At 33.0% G+C, this 6,333-nt stretch overlaps 1 long non-coding RNA gene across 1 annotated transcript; it reads left to right on the top strand.

The window, feature by feature from the left end:
* The first annotated feature begins 603 nt into the window (after positions 1–603).
* LOC126872229 (uncharacterized) lies at positions 604–6,333 on the top strand. The gene is made up of 9 exons (XR_007691911.1): positions 604–845; positions 956–1,483; positions 1,994–2,718; positions 4,174–4,303; positions 4,395–4,573; positions 4,645–4,803; positions 4,911–5,001; positions 5,675–5,787; positions 5,868–6,333. It is a non-coding gene; the product is annotated as an uncharacterized LOC126872229 (long non-coding RNA).

Here is a 6,333-nt window from a genome sequence, read left to right as displayed (position 1 = left end):
ACGTGTGAGAGTGCATGCCGCAGTAATATACGATTCGAGTTATTTGCACCTTGCATTGCCTTACGTTGGTAAATTCAAATTCTGAGAGTTGAAGTAATTGTATATAAATATCTTGGGTTTCAGTCAATGTAGGCTGTATGCTGCAGTCCCCGATGGAGTTTAGAGAGATAGTGGTAACATTGAGGTGGTTGCCGTTGCACTCATATCCTACCAGGCCGTTTTGATGAGGGTGAGTACGATGACTAGGTGGTTCATCTTCCTATCAACAATTTATTAAATTGTTTCTTACTCTCGGGTTTATTAGAAATAAGAATAACCTTTTATTATTATTAATTTTATATATATAAAAAGTTTATATTTATATTTTTTTTCCTCTCTCTCTCTCTTTTTTCTTTTTTTTTTTTTTTTTTTTTTTATTACAATTATAGCTTGTCTTTGAATATATATATATATATTATTATATATATACATATATATATATATATATACATATATGTGTGTGTGTGTGTGTGTGTGTGTGTGTGTGTGTGTGTGTGTGTGTGTGTGTGTGTGTGTGTGTGTGTGTGTGTGTGTGTGCGTGCGTGCGCGTGTGCGTGCGTGCGTGTAATGGTAAATATAACGACTTATTTTACGAGTCACTTGGATTATCAATAGATATGGCCTACTTTACAACATGCGTGTATATATATATTGGTAAACATTGGGTGAAAGTTATGTGCATAGTTATAAATGTCATTTGTTTATAGGTGGATAGCATCAGTGTTTGGTCTTGTGCGTAGTATACAAGTACTTCATAGTTCTACGGCGCGGATCACTGTTCCTTGAACTAAAAAGTTTCTTTCAAGGTGAGTTAGATTAGTGTAAACGATCATGCATTGGAGGCATGATATAGCGGGTTATAGGTCCGCTAGGTTTATATCACACATGCGACAGTATGATATTCGTGTTCTTGCAGGTACTCCGCATATGAAATGAGTGGGTGGGTCGTCACATAGGTCCTGGTCGTCTGGATCTAGGTTATCGAAACAGTCTTGACAAAGATGTCCGTTATCTAAATGGTAGACAGAACGTATCAACCGAACACAGAGGCAAGACTGGACATCCTCCGTCGCTTCCAGATCAAATGCGGGTACAAGCCCGTCTGAGTCCTCTATGTTAGGGTTGATGAACTCGCCACCTGTTCTGTACATACATATGAGAACAGTTAATATATATATTTTATAAATTTTATAGGTTTTGTTCGGACCTATCCTGTATGTGGTATAATATAATATGTTATGGTTATGTTAGTTGTTATTACATATATTTTCCTTATCTCTCTCCCTTCTCTTTTTTTTCTTCTTTTTTTTATATTTTTTGTTCAGTACCTAGCATTGCCATTATAATGCTGTATTACATTGTATTGGCTATTATATGTATTGGGGTGCGTATGTGTGGGGTGCGCGTGACGAATTTTCAACATGGTCGCTTGCGTGTATCGTTTGTTTAATGTCGACAATAGCGTGTTGTTGAAATAGTGAATTTGTTATTGTAATTTATTTTATAGTGTTTCTGTAATATTGTTTTGTGTTTCATGATATTGTGTGTGTCAATATCGTGTGCTACCCTAATACGATAGCATGGATTGTGTTGTTTTCGAATTTCGATAGTCATTGTTTTGATTATACGTGACTCGCATTTATATAAATCTCATTTAATTTACTTAATGTTTTTTTTTTCTTTTTTTTTTGTATTGCGTATTGTGTTACTAGATATTTTGTGTAATGCAACTTTATCCTTTTGCACCGAGTTCAGTCATGTTGTTAATATTTAGTTAATCTATCTTGATTAATTTCTAACCTATTCCTGTGTTTATTAACCTTTCTTATTTACCCTATTAATTTATTATTGCATGTACTTGCTATTTGCTATTATTTTGTGTATGATATGAGTTAGTTCCCTTATTAGTGATTAAAATCTACTTGTTAGATTAACATTGTTTGTAATTCTTCAGATTCTACTCTTTCGATGCTGCATCACTTACCTGGATCGTTCCCGCAACATCATCCGATTCTTTGATATGCCTTAAATACTTACTACGGTTGTCTTCAATCGTCTTATATCTGTGGCCATAAAGGTACTGTTTAGTTTATTTAATTTAATATGTGTATAATGCATTGTGCATGCGACCGCTATTGTGCATTACAAAATCTGTTTCTACATGTTAGATATAATAATATAACAATACTACGTAGGTTAATACAGTATACTATCCTTTTACTCCGGTTATATTTATTACTAACTCTCAATTAATCTATCTTAATTATTTTCTAACCACTTTCTATACTTATCAGCTATTTTATTTCTTCTTATTAATCTGCAAAATTCATGCATGTACACTTCCTTGTATGGTGATTGATTGTTCACGAGATAAGTTGCACTTTCACTGTTTTAATTATTCGTTGAACTAACACGTTTTACATTCAAACAGTAATTGGAGCACTCGTAATAATCTTCCTTTTCCTTTTAGGTTTCCGCTATCTGTGTTATTCGACGAACAGTGTCGCGCTTCCGCAGTATTGTTATAACATTTAGTAACGTTGTATTTTGCATTAAGGCAATTGAAGTTAATTCGTTCATTTATTTTCAGCTGGCTGTTGTACATGGTGTTCCGCAAACAGGGATCCATAACCTATTTTGCACGTAAACCTTCTTGTATGATGATTACTTGTTCACAAGGTAACTCTCACTTTCACCCTTTTAATTATTCATTGAATCAACACATTTTATATTCAAACAATAATTGGAGTACACATAATAATTTTCCTTTTTTTCTTTTAGGTTTCCGCTATCTGTATTATTCGACAAACAGTGTCACACCTCCTTTTGATTTAACCACAATATAGTTATAACATTTAGTAACCTTGTATTTTGCACTGAGACAATTGAAACTAATTTATTCACTTATTTTAGGTAGCTGTCATACATTACGTTCCACAAACAAGGATCCATAACCTATATTTGCACATACACTTTCTTGTATGTTGATTACTTGTTCACAAGGTAACTTTCACTTTCACTAATTAATTATTCATTGAGTTAACACGTTTTATATTCAAACAATAATTGAAGCACATATAATAATTCTCCCTTTTTCCTTTTAGGTTTTCGCTATCTGTGTTATTCGACAAACAGCACTACAACATACACTACTGCACTACGTTGCCCACTGAAATCACTTTATTCATTGTTTATTTCGATTATGCGCTAGTTTTAACTTGTTTAAGTGCACTGTTCGCGGAATCCCTTTTACTTCGATCTTGACGTTTTGGTTCTGCAAGATTTCTAGCACTTTATGTGGTCCAGTATATTGATTGGAGAATTTTCCTTTACTAGGTTCTTTTAGTAGATATATCGAATCTCCTATTTTAAAATTTTGAGAGTTGATTCGTCCGTCGTAATATTCTTTTGATCTTAGTTTGGATTTTATCAAATTTTCTCTTGCCATTCGTTGTACGGTGTTAATTTTATCGAACAGATCTTCGAGATATTCTGCGTATGTTGGTTCCATGTTCTCTTCGATTATTACTTCACCAGTAGGTTCTCTGGCTAGATGTCCAAAAACTAATTCGTGCGGAGAGAATTTCGTTCCTTCGTGTGCAGAGGTATTATAGGAATACATAGCTAATTCCACCCATTCGTCCCAATTTCTGGAATTTTCAATGTATAATTTGAGATATTCAATCAGTACGTGGTGAGATCTTTCCATTGAACCGTTACTTTGTGGATTGTGTTATTGTTAAATTTTATAATTTATCAATAGCACTGTTTTATTGTTGTGTTTCGAGTGGTTTATTTTTATAGAGTGTTCGCTTAATTAATTTGATAGTAATATGTGCATAGTTTGTTATTACCAGTTCTACCGCGTAACATAACCTTATTTCTCTACGCCAGACTTAATACAATTATGCTATATTAACTTAGTACAATATAATAATTTTTATCTTAATCGCGTTTGTCGTTGATACTCAGTTAATCAGTTTTGATTAATTCATAACCTATTCCTATATTATTGGCTATTTTCTGTTTCTTTGTTATGAAGTTGTTGTTACCTTGTGCGTGTAATTTGCAGCTTTTACATAGAATTTAGGAGCTAATCTATACATTGCTAGTTAAAATCTTTATTGTTTATAGGTTCTACAATTCTAATCCTTCAACGCTGAGTCCTTTACTTGGAACGGTTACATGGTGCGCGTTTGGTATCTTCTGGTTCTTCGTTACATGCCTAACACTTATCAAGACTACTTTTACTTATCCTAGAATTGTAAGTATATATATATAGATTATATATAAAACACTATATTTTGTAAATATCTGTATAGTAAAATAGTCTGTCCACTATCTTGTTTGCTAAGACCGCTTCGTCAACGTTGGATTATTTGTTATGGCGTCACAAATTTTTCCTTGATTATCCAGTTTCCTGTTGTCGTCTCGACTGTTTCGGTAGTATCTGGTTCAGTATTCCGTAAGTATTCACTTAAGATTGGTAGTAGGCTTCTTGTAACTGCGTCCGCTTTAATGTATATCTTCCGATGTGAGTAACGAGCTTCTTATTATTATCAATTTCTATTCCAAGATGGTTTACAATGTTCTTCCCCTTTTTAGGTTATGATTGGTTACCTCGGTATATATTACCTTCGATATCTTCATACCGTCGTATATTATGTTTGCAAAGTTGGATCCATAGTCCATTCTCGTGGAGCTTCTGCGTACACACTTCCTTTAACGATGATTGGTTGCATACAAACCTCGTTAACTTATAAGGTACCTTTTCTTGTTTGCTAAGACCATTCCGTCAGTGTTGAATCGTTTGTTATAATGTCACTAATTTTTAACTTTCCAATTTTCTCACGTCTTCTTGATCATACCAGTAGTATCGACTGCGATTCTTCGTACACATTTACTCCAATTTGGTAGTTGGTTTCTCATCACTGCGTTGACTCTTGTATAAACTTCTTTGATGTGAGTAGTAAATTATCGTTGTCACTCTCTTAAGCTATCGTGGTTATTTCTTAACTCTTCCTGCACTTATTAACTTTATTTCTGCACTTATTAATTTTATTTCTTCTTATTAAGGACCGCTATGTCAATGCTGAGTTATTTCGTTATAATGTCACTAACTTTCTTGATTTTTTCGGTTTTATTTTCCATTAGCGAACTGTAAGTTTGTTGTCGAGCATCAATTATTGATTGTTGTGCTTCGTTTAGTTTAATTGAAATATAATTGTAAATTTTTAATAGTATTATTTTCTTCCATATATATTAAGGCAATTGAGGTTAGTTTATTTATTCGTTTCTGCTGACAGTCGTATACTATGTTCTACGGAGTGGGTCCACAACTTGTTTCTGCGAAATTCCTGCATGTACGCTTCCTTCTACGATGATTAATTGTGCACTAGGTGCTTTTAAGTTTCACTGCTTTTAATTATTTTATTGAATTAACATGTTGTGTATTTAAATGATGGTTAGGACATACACATAGTAATTTTCCTTTTTCTTTTACGTTTCTACTATCTGCATGATTCGATAAGCAGTGTCAAACTTCCTTTGGTTTAGACACAATATTGTTATAAACATTTAGTAGTATTATGTTTTGTATCGAAACAATTAAAGTTAATTCCTACATTTGTTTCAGCTGGCTGTCGTAGATTATGTTCTACGGATATGGACACATAACCTGTCTTCGCACATACACTTCCTTCTATGATGAGTAATTATTCACGAGGTACTTTTCACTTCCACTGTTTTGTAATTATTTTATTGAATTACACATTTTATATTTAAGTAATAGTTAGAGCACGCGTAGTAATTTTCCTTTTTCCTTTTAGGTTACCACTATCTGCAGTATTCGACAAGCAGTGTTGTTCCATATACTACTGTACTACGTTGTCTTTTGAAATCGTTCTTGTGGTCTGTTTCGATTGTGTTAGTTTTAACTTGTTCGAGTGTATTGTTAGTGGAATCCCTTTTACTTTAATCTTGACGTTTCGTGTGTGGATTCTGACAATAGTGCCTGGTTTATTGAAGTGTGTTAATATGCCTAGGTGTTTTATATATTTTATATCTAGTTGTATATAAGATATATTTTGTTTATTGTGGTTTTGTATGTCCATATTTGCTGTATATTAAATTGCTTGATATTTCCTGTTTGTTATAAAGGTGTGTATTCCTATCGTTCCATTCCTTTTTCCTTTCCTTTGAATTATTCATGAAGTTATTACGAGATTTGATTAAATTGTCGAATTGTAGGTTATCCTGATTGAATATAGTATTATGTCGTGATTTATTAATTAA

The sequence above is a fragment of the Bombus huntii genome, chromosome 12, assembly GCF_024542735.1.
Source record: "Bombus huntii isolate Logan2020A chromosome 12, iyBomHunt1.1, whole genome shotgun sequence".
NCBI lineage: Eukaryota > Metazoa > Arthropoda > Insecta > Hymenoptera > Apidae > Bombus > Bombus huntii.
Note: the sequence above shows the minus strand (reverse complement) of the source record. Positions and strands in the feature narration are given on the sequence as shown.